Raw genomic sequence first — 17,082 nt, forward strand, 5'->3', positions numbered from 1 at the left:
TGGATGTCATATAGGAATGAGGATGTTGAGGTACTGGATCCACTACTTACTAGTTCATAATCTTTGCTTAATTTTGGTCTCTAATAAACCAACCAGAGATACCTATTTATAAGGATAGGGTGCTTATCTTCTAGAGACTTTCTGGGAAAGCAACACAAGATATGGAAACCATGCTTGAAGTTAGAAGTCCCGGTTTTGCTACTTACTGTCTTCATGCACTTAGGGCCTCCTCATATTGCCATCTAGGAAATGAGGATCATACAGTATCTGTTCTGATTTTATTGAGGTCGTTATGGCAATTAGATAGAAAATGCACATAAAAATGCTTTGAAAACCATGAAAGTACTGCATAAGTATGGGAAGTTATTTGTCTACATATAAAGAAACCAGCCTTGCTTTTCACAAATGTCCTGTCCATATTAAAAAAAAATTAAACTACTTATTAAAGAGCGCCAGCAATTAAAGAGTCTCAGTTTTTACCAGTTCGATATCCTGGATTTTATCTGATAATATGAGTTTGTTTTGATATCTTTGTTTTTAGGCAACTTTGTAATTAATCTCAGCCATTAATTACTGGAAGTGTGAGAGTCAAAGCTCATCAAAGTGTGACTATAAGTACAGAAGTTTTTATCTATTATTCTGTTCTAGTCAAAGTGCAATAACCTCACATTAATCAATCCTAATGATGTTAGAAATAGAAAGAGATCACGAATTGTTGAGATCACTAATCCAATCTCCTCATTTTGAAGATCAGAAAACTAATGTTAGGGCAGTTAAGTGAGTTGTCTAAAAAATACAGAGGTAGTGTTTGAGAGAAGTAGAATGGTTATGTAGGTATTTTTGTTCCCGGTCTGATACTTTCCTCAAAGATCCACCTTGATTCTCTAGGGGAGAACAATATCCTAGCTACAAGGGCTTCAATTCTTGAGTTCCTCAAACCTAAATGCATATGTTGTTTCTACTGTCAGAGAAGTAGCTGAGTTATAGAATGAAGTACTGTCATAGAAGCTGTGGAAAACTTCTTCTATGTACATCAGCTCTAATAGAGCTCGTGATTGTGGGACTAGGGAGAAACGTTTTCTTAGAAAACTACTGATCATAAAGGCACTTCAATCTCATTATAGAATAAAATAATTTTTTTAAATGATGGTATCACTCATTTTCTTTTCTTTGCTCCAAAATTTAGTATGATGATTGTAATCGAACTTTCTAGTGGTAGGAACTGAAGGCTGAAAACGAGGAATTGTTGAGAAGTCCAAAAAAGTCAGTTAGGCATCCTGGTCTCCTCCAGTATCCTAAGCACATAGAAACTTGTCCCTCAATGATTTTGGCAGGAATCTGGAGGTTTCTTGTTTGGGAAAATTAAACTAAGAGACTCCAGGCTAGAGAGAGCAGGCACAGCAGAATATAAGAGATGGCATACCAAAAAGAGAAGATTATGTAAACCCCCACATACTGAACAGTGAGACCACCTGGACCTTTCTACATTTTGGACTTGTGTCTCTTGGCACAGCATTGCTGGTAGATTAAAGTTATTCAGTGGGTTCTTTGCTTAAGTCATTGTATAGCTCCTCAGGAAAAGACGTTAGTTGCTGGCATCTGGGGATATCTAAACAAATTGGCTGAATTCTACTAAACAAAATGCACCCATGGATGGAGAACTTCCAACCTTGCCATTATTATCTCTTCAATATTTTGAGATTAAATAAATAAAAAATAAACATTTGAGAGATGGCTCCAACATGAAATACTGAAACCCAAACCAAATCAATAGAAAATGAACTCAGAGAAAACAGACAGTTCAGGGAGTAGAAGAAAATGTTTAAGGAGGCAATACTTATTCATAAAAAATTAAAGAAAACCCACAGGGGTAACCAGGGGATGCTTACGTATTAAAAATATGTAACAAACCTGAAAAGTCTAGTCTGAAAGTCTAGACAGATAATATCAAAGCCATCTCCCAGAAAGTAACCAAAAATACAAAGAGATCTAAAATTGTAGGAAAAGATAAGAAATTTAGAAAATGAGGGGTGCCTAGGTGGCGCAGTGGGTTAAAGCCTCTGCCTTCAGCTCAGGTCATAATCTCAGGGTCCTGGGATGGAGCCTCACATTGGGCTCTCTGCTCAGCAGGGAGCCTGCTTCCTCTCTCTCTCTCTCTGCCAGCCTCTCTCTCTGCCTGCCTCTTTCTCTGCCTACTTGTCATCTCTGTCTATCAAATAAATAAATAAATCTTAAAAAAAAAAGAAATTTAGAGAATGAATTTCAAGACATTCAATACAAAGTTATTAAGGGTACCAGAAAAAAAAGCAGGAAAAAAGGGGAGAGAAATCTATTTAGAAAAGTATTCAAAAGCTGAAAAACATTTATTTTCACACTCAGAATGTTCATCATTCATATCATGCCATCTCATCACACAATTTCATAGATTTGTCAATATCACCATTAATTTAACCAAAGTTTATTACATGTCCACTTTGTACCAGGCCCTCTACTAAGTCCAGGGAATGAAATGCAAGCCACATTAATGGGAGCCTGCCCTCCTAGAGCTTACCTTCTGGTGAGACAGAGAGACAGGAATAAATCATCCCACCAGAAAATGTAAAACTGTGATTATGAAACATGATAGGAAGAAGTACACGGTGCCAAGCAAGACTATTCTAGGGGCTTTAACACAATAAGAGATTAGGAAAATTTTTCTGAGGGAACATGAGATGAGCTATAGTATGAAGGAAAAGTAGATGTTATCTAACCAAAGTGGGCAGGGACGAGCATTCCAGGCAGAGGAAAGTACACTGCAAAGGTCCAGTGAAATAAGGAAGCATGGTGAGTACAAAGGCCTGAAAAAAAGCCAACGTGGATGAATTGGGGACAACAAATGAGCAACATGGGGTAAAATGAGGCCGGAGGTAAGAGGCCAGTGGGGTATTGAGTTAGGCAAAACTTTGTAGGCCATTCTTGAGGTTTGCCTTTCACCTAGGAATGCATAATTGAAACTCACTGAAATGTTTTAAGCTGGGCTGGAGACAGTCAAATGTGTGTTCTTGTAAAGATCACCAGCCTGCAATGTGGAGAACGGATTGGAGAAGGGCAAGGAGAGACGCTGCTGCAGTGCTGATAGGGGGCTTGCACGGTGCTGGTAGCATGGACAAGTGTGATGATGATGATCATGGGGAAAAATGCAAGTTCTTAAGAAATACTTCGTGGGTTAAATCAGCAGGACTTTGTGATATTATATGAAGGGTTGATTGCATATTCTAGGAAAAACACGTTGGCTAGTCTGACCAAAAAATACAAAGAGAGGGAAATATAAATTAAGAGCATTAGAAATGTCAAAGCAAATATATCTACATATAGGAAAAAATATAAGAACCAAACAAGGTTTTGGCCTAGAAAAGGTGCAGGGGAAGTGAGGGCATGTAGATAGACTGATTTGGAAGATGTTAAGGAGGTAAAATCAATGTCCCCAGTGATGGAGAGAGGAACAAGGTTTCTTTTTCTCTTTAGGTCATTCAGGTCTCCTCTGATAACTCACAGGTAATTTCCTGGCAGAAGAAAGTCAAAGAGTATTTGGGAAAAGTAGAACAAAATAAATCCATATAAAAGCCTCCCTGTTGCTCTTGAATCCATTGTGCCCTATCAAACAATTTTTTAGGGGGTAACTTGAGTAACCCGATTAAAATGAAAAATTTTATTGTGATAATCCTAGCTTATCATTTCTTAGTAATTTTCCCATGCTCTTGAGATAAAGTTCAAAATCCTTAGCATATGCTATGAAATCATAAATGACAGTCCTGAAAAAAATCCCGAATGCCTCCGTCACAGTACTCGGTGTAGTTTGTTACCAGATATTCCTTGTGTAACATTTCTCCTTGCTTTGAGTGTTCCCCATTTGTGATCATTGTGTCATTGCTTTCACATCTACCTATGCATACATCTCACACACACTGCTACTATTTTAATTTGAGACCGTGGATTATTTTTAAAATAGATTTTAAAAATTGGATAAAAATGGCTTTATATAAATGTATGCCCTCATCGTTACCATTTCTGTAGCACCTTATTTCTCTCTCTCTATATATATACATATATATAAACTTTAATGTGATATCAAACTCATTGCCTAAGGAACTTCCTTTAACATTTCTCGCAGGGCATGTCTTCTTACAGTGCATTTTAGTCACCTTTGCCTGCCTGAAAAACTCTTTATTTTGCTTTATTTTGCTTCTGTTTTTGCAAGATATTTTTGCTGGGTTAGGATTTCGGTCTTGAAATTAATACTTTTTTTTCTCTCTACTTCATTGTTGACTGGTTTTACATTACTGAGAAGAAGTCTGTTGAATACTCTATTTGTAGGTAGTGTTTCTTTATTATTTGGTTACGTTCACGATTTTCTTTTTATCTTTGTTTTTCAATAGTTTAACTATGATGTGTCTCATTTCCTAAAAAATTATATCCTGTTTGGGTTCTCTGAGCTTCTTAGGTCTATGGTTTGTTGGCTTCTTTCATTAATTTTAAAAAAAATCCTAGCCATTATCTCTTCCAGTATTCCTGGTGCCCTATTCTCCCTATTTTCTCCTCCTAGTACTTCATGGTACATCTATTAGACCACCTGCTCCAATCATACTGTGCCAAGCTTCTCTCTCCTTGGAAGTGCAAGAGAATACGATTTTTTCCCTCTCTTGACTTCTGAAAGCTATTTTATGTTGAGGCAGAGTCTATAGTGGCACAAGTCGATTTTAAGGAAACGTTATTAACCACAAGATAAAACCCAAAGTCTTTCTGTAATAGTGTATTAAAAAATAAACACGTTTAAGTAACAATAAAATAAGTCAGATGTAGTTTAGGGCTCATTAAAAAATGAATTTTTTGGTAGTCTTGGATCTATGTGAAATTATTGGATAGTTTTGTGTTCTATACCTATTCAAGGACTATGCATCAGTATCCATTTTAAATTTCTGTGTAATGTTACGAAGCTTCTGCAAATAAGAATTTTCCAACTCTGCTCCTCAATGTGCTTAGAAAGTCTTTTAGAATTTAATTCATGAAGTAAAGAATGTTCAACTATCTCTACCGTCTCTTTTTTTCTTTTCTCTTTAAAACAAAAGCAATAACATTGACCCTTTATCTAGGACTTATTCAGTGTCAGGACTCTCTGGATGGTTTATTTGCATTAACTCATTTACTCTTCACAACAGTGTTGGGAGACAGGTGATACTAAACTCCTTTATAGGTGAGGAAATTGGCTGTGACTTGTCTAATGTCCTATAACTAAGGAGCAGTACTCTGATTCAAGCCTGGTTAGTCTGACTCAGGAGTACCAAGCACAAGAGGGAAGTCTTTTGTTCTTCAATAGTTTTGTGAAGGTTTTAGTTTTTCTCAGCAAACAAAAGCAAAGACACCATGGGAATTCAAACTTACATGCTGTTTTCTTAGTACCTTCGTGTAAAAGTAGTAAATAAAATGTATTTTCCCAAAACTCTGATTTTTCATCCTAATGATATTTTATGCTTTACATTTTACTTCAAAGCTTTCTTAGAACTGAGAGTCTCTTCTAGGTATACTGGTCGTAATGTTAATGTGTTTTACTAAATGTTGTTTAAGAAAAATCGAAGAAATAATTATTCTCACTGGATATTAAAGGGCATTAAGGAATAAATATCAAATTATTTTTGATGTGATAATTATTTTAGTGTCCTACAGCTATGTTTAAAAGATTTCTAAGCTTTAAGAATTCATACTGAAATATTTAAAGAGGGAATGATATCATTTAGGGATTTGCTTCAATACAAAATTGGTACAGGCCTGCCTGGGTGGCTCAGCTGGTTAAGCATGTACCTTTGGCTCAGGTCATGATCTCAGGGTCCTGGGATCAAGTCTCACGTGAGGCTCCCTGCTGGTTGGGGAAAGGGGGGGGAGTCTTCTCCTTCTTCCTCTGATCCTTCTCCCTGCTTATGCTATCTCTTTCTGTCTCAGATAAATAAATAAAATCTTTAAAAAAATTATCCCACTACTGAATCTTTTAAAAAAAGTACAGATAGTGAAGGAGGGTATAGGTAAAAATGTTTGCCATGAGCTGGTAATTGTGAAACAGGATGAGGGGAACATGGAGGTCATTCTTTTATCTATTTGAAATTTTCCATAACAAGAAAATAATAATAATAAGAAGAAATAGTTTCATCAGAGGACATCATTATAATATAATTATTACAGTTTAGTTTAAGGAACTGTAATGGCTTATCTTCCGAATATATTGTAGGCATGAACAATACAAGGATGCCCAATGCAAATATATGCTGGTAGGAGGGAAATCAATAAAAAATCATATTTTAAGACAATAATGGTTATGATTTTAAAAAGTGATAGACTGCTAAAGGATTGGCACAAACCCAGACAAAGTGTGTTAGCTCTCCTTACAATTCCTATAAGGAACTGATTAGAAGAATGTTTGATGACAAAGGAAAATGTTCACTTTAAATTTTTAAGTAAGAAAAAGCACTTTTAAGATTTTGTAGTTAAAAATTAATTTTATCAAAAGCATTTGAAGGCTGCATACCAAAATGAGAAACTTAGTTATCTTTGGATGATGAGAATCTAAGTTTTTTTAAAAGTTATTTTTAGTTTTTAAATAATATACATTTAACCCGTATTATTTTTATAATAAAATTTTACATTTATACATATCAATGTAATTTTATTTACAGTGGGTTTTTTAGTGATATATATATGCTATATAGAAAAAAAGCAGAATAAATTCATGTTGGAGGAATTGTACATTTTTTATTCTATGGGGAAGGGAAGAAAGCCACTATGGCCAAAAAATTTGTAAGTAAATTTTATAATTTTACTGGAGTGGCTAATATGGCAGTATTAGGTCAACCACACACATTGGAATTTTCTTGCATTAAACTTACAATTCCTACTAGCTAAAAGAGCCTACAAAATGAAACATTGCTCCATCTCAAATTGGAATGCTATACATAATCAAGTCAAATTATGAAAGAGAAAAAATAGCAGTTATGTGTTTTGTTGAAATTGTATAATATTTAAGCAAAGAAGAATGAATATGAAGTATATAATGTAAAGACGGTCAGAGTGAATGTATCAGTGTCATAAACATGTTGATTTATAAGTGCTACAAAATGTGTCTGAAGGTAATTTTTATAAATAGCAAATAATATGAAATAAATGATGTCTTTATACAAAAGTGAAAATCTATTATTATATCTTTCATCTATGTTTATAATATCCTTTCATTTGTCAAAAACACTTTTTCTAGTATATTTGTATATTTGCAGTATGAGGTAGTTAGTTTGCATGGGACAGCATTTCTAAGTTATCCAATATTATCACTGTCATTTCTGTTTGAGTTCTCTCATCTTTCTTTCATTTTTAGAAATGTATTTTCATTATTTCTTTAAATATTGCCTTCTCTTCTTTCTCCTTTTTCTGATATTGCTAATATCTGGTGATGGTACTTCTGTTTTGATCATCTTAACCTTTAGTTAATGAAATAATGTAGAGTTTCTCTTGCTTTCTTAGTTCCTCTTTCCTTCTAGGAGAATTTATTACTGTCATCATACAACTCAATCATTCTTCAGTTCTGTCAATTTCACTATTAAGCCTACTCTTGTGTGCTTCACTTAATTTTAAACTATTTTCATGTTCTTTTTTTTTTAAAGATAGTGGAATAGAAATTTAGAAAGTATCACATTTTACTTTTCTAAATCAAAGAAAACGTATTATAGTGTTTTAGATATAAATGTTAACCATAAAAGCAGGTGATTGTGTCATCTTGTCCTATTATTTCATGAAGTGCTTTTAGACCAGCAAGACAGGTCTTCTTGCAAAAAAGTGTATTTTTATCCCTTTTGTTAAAGGTATTCAGTTTGCATAATATTCTGTTGCTTGAGTGACACTGTTTTTTTTTTTTTTCCATTGAACAATAAGGAAAGTGTTTTAAAATTGTGTTGGAATTTGCAGGCATTCCACTTATCATGTAATTTATATGAAAGGATCAGCTTTCCAAATACATATTTATGTATTTATTTATTTTAATATTTTATTTGTTTGTTTTTATTGATTTAAGAGAGAGAGAGAGCACGAGTGGGAGAGGGGCAGAAGGATCCCCACATGGGGCTCAATGACTCCAGGATCATGACCTGAGTGGAAGGCAGATGCTTAACCCACTAAGCTACCCAAGCACCCCTCAGCTTTCCAAATAAATTTAAAAAGACAGTGATGTTGTTTTCAATCTTTTGCAACTCATTTTTTTTTGTAATTAAAAAAAATTAAGTTCATTTACTTGGCACTATATGTAATCAAAAAAATTTGCAGGATACTTGTTGCCAAGTTGTGTTATGCCAGTAAGTGAACAGTTTGTTTCAGGCTTTGAGAATGATCAGTGTTTTTTAATCTCTAATGATACGTAGGAAAATGACAGCATCCTATGAATATGCTACCCATTGGTCATAACTCTACAACACATTTGTTAAGATGATGTCTTACTAAAATAAAACCTTAAAATTTCTTATGTATTTGCAGGGTTGCATCTTTTTTTTAAATTCCTACATTATATATGAATTAGAAAATAAGGGGCGCCTGGGTGGCTCAGTTGGTTAGGCGGCTGCTTTCAGCTCAGGTCATGATCCCAGGGTCTGGGATCGAGCCCCACACCGGGCTCCTTGCTCAGCCAGGACCCTGCTTCTCTCTCTGCCTGCCACTCCCCCTGCTTGTGATTTCTCTCTCTCTCTCTCTCTCTCTCTCTCTCTCTCTGACAAAGAAACAAATTCTTAAAAAAAAAAAAAAAGAAAAAAGAAAAAGAAAGAAAATAATATTTATTAAACTTTCACTCAACAAATATTTTAGAGTAAATACTGTATGTAAGGCATTTTTCTGCACACTGGGTATACAACTGTGAACAAATAGGCAAAATTCCCTACCCCCCATGGAGTCTATGTTCTGGTGGAGTGGGGAAGAATCATTTGGTCACTGTCCTAGTCTGTTAGGGCTATAACAAAACACATGGACAAGGTAGCTTACAAATGACAGAAATTCAGTGCTCCCAGTTTTGGAAGTTGGAAAATCCAAGATAAAGATACCTGCCTCCTGGGCAAATTTCCTTTCTGGTTCATAGCCAGCACCTCCTTGCTGTATCCTCATATTTAGTGGAAGGGGCTAAGATTTCTTCCGCGTATTAATCCCATTCCTGAGGGCTCCTTCCTTAAGACCTAAGCATCTCCCGAAGGCCCCAGCTTCTGATACTGTTACATAGGACTTTAGGATTTCAACATATGAATTTTGCAGAGACACAAACAGTAGGGTCATAGCACTCACAAATGTTATGGAGAAAAAAGGAAAAAAAGAAAAAGAGTGACAGAACAGGGCCTGGGAGTGGGGAGCTGCCGTTTAAATAAAGATTAGGAGAACCTAAACTGGTGGTTACATACATGATCCACAAACAGCTGTATCATTTAGCTAATCAGTTCCCATTGTTGTGTATCATGTAGAAAACTGAGATTTATATATGGCCATTCTTTTATTGAATCAACTGTGACAATTACTACTACAAATAAAAAGTTTATCCTCTGAAGTGTTGAGTAGATCTTGTCATTGTGAATTTGATTAAAAAAAAAAAAGAGTATTCTAGCAGTTTTTCATAAGCAAAAGGGTGTTTCATGCTTTAACAGCCTAAAGCTGTGAAAAGAGACCAGTGGTAGTTCAGTTAGGTTCCACTGTGGGTAAAAAAGCCCTGACAGGGGTGTCTGGGGAGCTCAGTCAGTTAAGCATCTGCTTCTTGATTTCAGCTCAGGTCATGATCTCAGGGCCCTGGGGTGAAGCCCTGCATGGGGCTCCCTGCTCAGCCACAAGTCTGCTTGTCTCCCTCTCTGTCTGCCCCTCCCCTGCTTGCTCTGTGTCTTTCTCAAATAAATTAATAAATAAATCTTCTAAAAAAGAGAGACAAAAACAAAGAACAACTGCCTAACAAATAGTGGCTCAGACTAATGTGTATATCTTTTCAATACAAGTGAAGAAAGGAGGTTGGTGAGAGTGGCAGCCCAACGGTATTATGGACGCAGCTCCTTCTCTCTCTCTCTCTCTCTCTCTCTCTTTTCCCTTTTGTGTTTGTAGCTTCTTTCCTACAGTCATCTTAAGGTAAAGGTGCAGTAATGGGTCAACTCAGTGGGTGTGGGGTGCTGACGGTGCAGCTGACTCAACTGGCTGGGAGGAGTCAACCCATGCACATTACAGAGAGAAGACTCTTCCTTGGCTCTCTCCTAGGAGATAAGAACCCCTGAGCCTTTGGAATATCTTGCCTGATAAGAGTGTCCCTGCAAACTTGGACAATGCCAGATAGCTTATGGTAATCATGTGATTTATTTCCCATGGGGCCCTGGGCCATACCATCAGTTTGAGTTCTGTGGGGGCTGGAGACTGAATAGCTGAAGTTAGTTGCCTGTGTGTTCCAGCCCTATCTGACTGACTTCTAGTAAAAACTCTGGACACACAGGTAAGCATCTCTGGTTGGCAGACTTGATACTTGCCATACCTCATGAGGAGACTGAAATGATGTCTCTGATACTCTGCTGGGAAAGGACACCTGGAAACTCCAGGTCCAAGTCCAGTGGGACTTCTCCTCTGGTCTGATCTTTTTCTTTTACTATTTCTATTCTGTATCTTCTTGATGCAAGAACCATACCATGAGTATCCCAGCTTTTCTGGGTCCTGTGAGTCTTGCTGGTGAATCACTGAACTTGAGGCTTGGGGTTCCTGACACAGTAGGTGATTGCTGTTATAGCCCATGACTTTCTCAATAAGGATATTTATTGAAAGTTGAACACAATGCTTATAGTGTATTATTGGCTAAAATCTGGTTACAAGGTCATACTAGCTGTAATCTTACAGTTTGGCAGCAGCATGCTCATCCAAAAATTGGATCCTTGTCACTAAAGTAAAAGGGAGGGTAGATTTAAGAAGCAACAAGCTGTCTTTTCTACACATAGGATTAAATTTGGGTTATGAGATAAATACACCTTTAATCTATTTGGATATTTATCTATTTCTTAAACTTTTGCTTTTTATATTGTATAGTTTTAATTTAAAAGTGAGTTAACTTATTTATTGCTTTTAAAATCTTCATTGCAGGGCACCTGGGTGGCTGAGTTGGTTGAGCATCTGACTTTTGGTTTCAGCTCAGGTCATGATCTCAGGGTCGCAAGATCGAGCCCCACATTGGGCTCTACAACAAGCGTCGGCCTTTTTAAGATTCTCTCTCTCCCTCTCCCTCTGCCCCTCCCCTCACTCTCTCTTCTAAAGTAAACAAACAAACATTTAAAAAATCTTCATTGAAATCAATTGAATGTTTTAATTTATTTATTTTTTCAGTGTAACAGATTCATTATTTGCACAACATCCAGTGCTCCATGCAAAACGTGCCCTCCCCATTACCCACCACCTGTTCCCCCAACCTCCCACCCCTGACCCTAAAAAACCCTCAGGTTGTTTTTCAGAGTCCATAGTCTCTTATGGTTCGCCTCGCCTTCCAATTTTTTTTTTTTATAAACATATAATGTATTTTTATCCCCAGGGGTACAGGTCTGTGAATTGCCAGGTTTACACACTCCACAGCACTCACGATAGCACACACCCTCCTCAATGTCCATAACCCCCTCCCCCTCTCCCAACCCCACCTCCCCCCAGCAACCCCCAGTTTGTTTTGTGAGATTAAGTCATTTATGGTTTGTCTCCCTCCCAATCCCATCTTGTTTCATTTATTCTTCTCCTATCCCCCTAACCCCCATGTTGCTTCTCCATGTCCTCATATCAGGGAGATCATATGATAGTTGTCTTTCTCCGATTGACTTATTTCACTAAGCATGATACCCTCTGGTTCCATCCACGTCGTTGCAAATGGCAAGATTTCATTTCTTTTGACGGCTGCATAGTATTCCATTGTGTATATATACCACCTCTTCTTTATCCATTCATCTGTTGATGGACATCTAGGTTCTTTCCATAGTTTGGCTATAGTAGACATTGCTGCTATAAACATTCGGGTACACGTGTCCCTTCGGATCACTCTGTTTGTATCTTTAGGGTAAATACCCAGTAGTGCAATTGCTGGGTCATAGGGTAGTTCTATTTTCAACATTTTGAGGAACCTCCATGCTGTTTTCCAGAGTGGTTGCACCAGCTTGCATTCCCACCAACAGTGTAGGAGGGTTCCCCTTTCTCCACATCCTCGCCAGCATCTGTCATTTCCTGACTTGTTAATTTTAGCCATTCTGACTGGTGTGAGGTGATATCTCATTGTGGTTTTGATTTGTATTTCCCTGATGCCGAGTGACGTGGAGCACTTTTTCATGTGTCTGTTGGCCATCTGGATGTCTTCTTTGCAGAAATGTCTGTTCATGTCCTCTGCCCATTTCTTGATTGGATTGTTTGTTCTTTGGGTGTTGAGTTTGCTAAGTTCCTTATAGATTTTGGATACTAGCCCTTTATCTGATGTGTCGTTTGCAAATACCTTCTCCCATTCTGTCAGTTGTCTTTTGGTTTTGTTAACTGTTTCCTTTGCTGTGCAAAAGCTTTTGATCTTGATGAAATCCCAATAGTTCATTTTTGCCCTTGCTTCCCTTGCCTTTGCCGATGTTCCTAGGAAGATGTTGCTGCGGCTGAGGTCGAAGAGGTTTCTGCCTGCATTCTCCTCAAGGATTTTGATGGATTCCTTTCTCACATTGAGGTCCTTCATCCATTTTGAGTCTATTTTCTTGTGTGGTGTAAGGAAGTGGTCCAATTTCATTTTTCTGCATGTGGCTGTCCAATTTTCCCAGGACCATTTATTGAAGAGGCTGTCTTTTTTCCATTGGACATTCTTTCCTGCTTTGTCGCAGATTAGTTGACCATAGAGTTGAGGCTCTACTTCTGGGCTCTCTATTCTGTTCAATTGATCTATGTGTCTGTTTTTGTGCCAGTACCATGCTGTCTTGATGATGACAGCTTTGTAATAGAGCTTGAAGTCCGGAATTGTGATGCCACCCACTTTGGCTTTCTTTTTCAATATTCCTTTGGCTATTCGAGGTCTTTTCTGGTTCCATATAAATTTGAGGATTATTTGTTCCATTTCTTTGAAAAAAATGGATGGTATTTTGATAGGGATTGCATTAAATGTGTAGATTGCTTTAGGTAGCATAGACATTTTCACAATATTTATTCTTCCAATCCAGGAGCATGGAACATTTTTCCATTTGTGTCTTCCTCAATTTCTTTCATGAGTACTTTATAATTTTCTGTGTATAGATTCTTAGTCTCTTTGGTTAGATTTATTCCTAGGTATCTTATAGTTTTGGGTACAATTGTAAATGGGATTGACTCCTTAATTTCTCTTTCTTCAGTCTTGTTGTTGGTGTACAGAAATGCAACTGATTTCTGTGCATTGATTTTATATCCTGACACTTTACTGAATTCCTGTACAAGTTCTAGCAGTTTTGGAGTGGAGTCTTTTGGGTTTTCCACACATAGTATCATATCATCTGCGAAGAGTGATAGTTTGACTTCTTCTTTACCAATTTGGATGCCTTTAATTTCTTTTTGTTGTCTGATTGCTGAGGCTAGGACTTCTAGTACTATGTTGAATAGCAGTGGTGATAATGGACATCCCTGCCGTGTTCCTGACTTTAACGGAAACGCTTTCAGTTTTTCTCCATTGAGAATGATATTTGCGGTGGGTTTTTCATAGATGGCTTTGATAATATTGAGGTATGTGCCCTCTATCCCTACACTTTGAAGAGTTTTGATCGGGAAGGGATGCTGTACTTTGTCAAATGCTTTTTCAGCATCTATTGAGAGTATCATATGGTTCTTCTTCTTTCTTTTATTAATGTGTTCTATCGCATTGATTGATTTGCGGATGTTGAACCAACCCTGCAGCCCTGGAATAAATCCCACTTGATCGTGGTGAATAATCCTTTTAATGTACTGTTGAATCCTATTGGCTAGTATTTTGGCGAGAATTTTTGCATCTGTGTTCATCAAGGATATTGGTCTGTAGTTCTCTTTTTCGGTGGGATCCTTATCTGGTTTTGGGATCAAGGTGATGCTGGCCTCATAGAATGAGTTTGGAAGTTTTCCTTCCATTTCTATTTTTTGGAACAGTTTCAGGAGAATAGGAATGAGTTCTTCTTTAAATGTTTGGTAGAATTCCCCTGGGAAGCCGTCTGGCCCTGGGCTTTTGTTTGTTTGGAGATTTTTGATGACTGTTTCAATCTCCTTACTGGTTATGGGCCTGTTCAGGTTTTCTATTTCTTCCTGGTTCAGTTGTGGTAGTTTATATGTCTCTAGGAATGCATCCATTTCTTCCAGATTGTCCAATTTGTTGGCGTAGAGTTGCTCATAGTATGTTCTTATAATTGTCTGTATTTCTTTGGTGTTAGTTGTGATCTCTCCTCTTTCATTCATGATTTTATTTCTTTGGGTCCTTTCTCTTTTCTTTTTGATGAGTCTGGCCAGGGGTTTATCAATCTTATTGATTCTTTCAAAGAAACAGCTCCTAGTTTCATTGATTTGTTCTATTGTTTTTTTGGTTTCTATTTCATTGATTTCTGCTCTGATCTTTATGATTTCTCTTCTCCTGCTGGGTTTAGGGTTTCTTTCTTGTTCTTTCTCTAGCTCCTTTACGTGTAGGGTTAGGTTGTGTACTTGAGACCTTTCTTGTTTCTTGAGAAAGGCTTGTACCGCTATATATTTTCCTCTCAGGACTGCCTTTGCTGTGTCCCACAGATTTTGAACCGTTGTGTTTTCATTATCATTTGTTTCCATGAATTTTTTCAATTCTTCTTTAATTTCCTGGTTGACCCATTCATTCTTTAGAAGGATGCTGTTTAGTCTCCATGTATTTGGGTTCTTTCCAGCTTTCCTCTTATGATTGAGTTCTAGCTTCAGAGCATTGTGGTCTGAAAATATGCAGGGAATGATCCTAATCTTTTGATACCGGTTGAGACCTGATTTGTGACCCAGGATGTGGTCTATTCTGGAGAAGGTTCCATGTGCACTAGAGAAGAATGTGTATTCTGTTGCTTTGGGATGAAGTGTTCTGAATATATCTGTGATGTCCATCTGGTCCAGTGTGTCATTTAAGGCCTTTATTTCCTTGTTCATCTTTTGCTTGGATGATCTGTCCATTTCAGTGAGGGGAGTGTTAAAGTCCCCTACTATTATTGTATTATTATTGATGTGTTTCTTTGATTTTGTTATGAATTGGTTGATATAGTTGGCTGCTCCCACGTTAGGGGCATAGATATTTAAAATGGTTAGATCTTCTTGTTGGACAGACCCTTTGAGTAGGATATAGTGTCCTTCCTCCTCTCTTATTATAGTCTTTGGCTTGAAATCTAATTGATCTGATATAAGGATTGCCACCCCAGCTTTCTTCTGATGCCCATTAGCATGGTAAATTGTTTTCCACCCCCTCACTTTAAATCTGGAGGTGTCTTCGCGTCTAAAATGAGTTTCTTGTAGGCAACATATAGATGGGTTTTGTTTTTTTATCCATTCTGATATCCTGTGTCTTTTGATTGGGGCATTTAGCCCATTAACATTCAGGGTAACTATTGAGAGATATGAATTTAGTGCCATTATTAGCCTGTAAGGTGACTGTTACTGTATATTGTCTCTGTACCTTTCTGATCTACTACTTTTAGGCTCTCTCTTTGCTTAGAGGACCCCTTTCAATATTTCCTGTAGAGCTGGTTTGGTGTTTGCAAATTCTTTCAGTTTTTGTTTGTCCTGGAAGCTTTTTATCTCTCCTTGTATTTTCAATGATAGCCTAGCTGGATAGAGTATTCTTGGCTGCATGTTTTTCTCGTTTAGTGCTCTGAATATATCATGCCAGCTCTTTCTGGCCTGCCAGGTCTCTGTGGATAAGTCTGCTGCCAATCTAATATTTTTACCATTGTATGTTACAGACTTCTTTTCCCGGGCTGCTTTCAGGATTTTCTCTTTGTCACTAAGACTTGTAAATTTTCTGTTAGGTGACGGGGTGTGGACCTATTCTTGTTGACTTTGAGGGGGGTTCTCTGCATCTCCTGGATTTTAATGCTTGTTCCCTTTGCCATATTAGGGAAATTCTCTCCAATAATTCTCTCCAATAGACCTTCTGCTCCCCTCTCTCTTTCTTCTTCTTCTGGAATCCCAATTATTCTAATGTTGTTTCATCTTATGGTGTCACTTATCTCTCGAATTCTCCCCTCGTGGTCCAGTAGCTGTTTGTCGCTCTTTTGCTCGGCTTCTTTATTCTCTGTCATTTGGTCTTCTATATCACTAATTCTTTCTTCTGCCTCATTGATCCTAGCAGTGAGAGCCTCCATTTTTGATTGCACCTCATTTATAGCTTTTTTGATTTCTACTTGGTTAGATTTTAGTTCTTTAATTTCTCCAGAAAGGGCTTTTATATCTCCAGAGAGGGTTTCTCTAATATCTTCCATGCCTTTTTCGAGCCCGGTAGAACGTTCAGAATCATCATTCTGAACTCTTGATCTGACATATTACCAATGTCAGTATTGATTAGGTCTCTAGCCTTCGGTACTGTCTCTTGTTCTTTTGTTTGTGGTGATTTTTTCCGCCTTGTCATTTTGTCCAGATAAGAGGATATGAAGGATCAAATAAAATACTAAAAGGGTGGCAAAGACCCCAGAAAATGTGCTGTAACCAAATGAGGAGAGACCCCAAATTGTGGGGGGGAGAAAGGGGATAAAAAGAGGTTCAGAAAAAAAAAAAGAAAAAAAATTAAAAAAAAAACAAATAAAGAAAAAATATAAAAAAGAAAGAAAAAATATATATATTTAGATAAACTAGTCAAAAAACGTAAAAAAAGAAAAGGGTAAAAGTTTTAAAAAATTTAGCAGAAGAAGAAAAAAGAAAAAAAATTGAAAAATGAAAAAAAAAAATTGAATTAGCCGCAAGACTAAAGAATCATGGGGAGAAATCCATGAGTTCCATGCTTTGCTTTCTCCTCCTCTGGAATTGCGCTGCTGTCTTAGGAATTGAACTTGCTTTCCTTGATAGATGAACTTCATCTTGGCTGGATATTTT

Source organism: Meles meles, chromosome 2, assembly GCF_922984935.1.
Source record: "Meles meles chromosome 2, mMelMel3.1 paternal haplotype, whole genome shotgun sequence".
In the NCBI taxonomy this organism is placed as follows: domain Eukaryota; kingdom Metazoa; phylum Chordata; class Mammalia; order Carnivora; family Mustelidae; genus Meles; species Meles meles.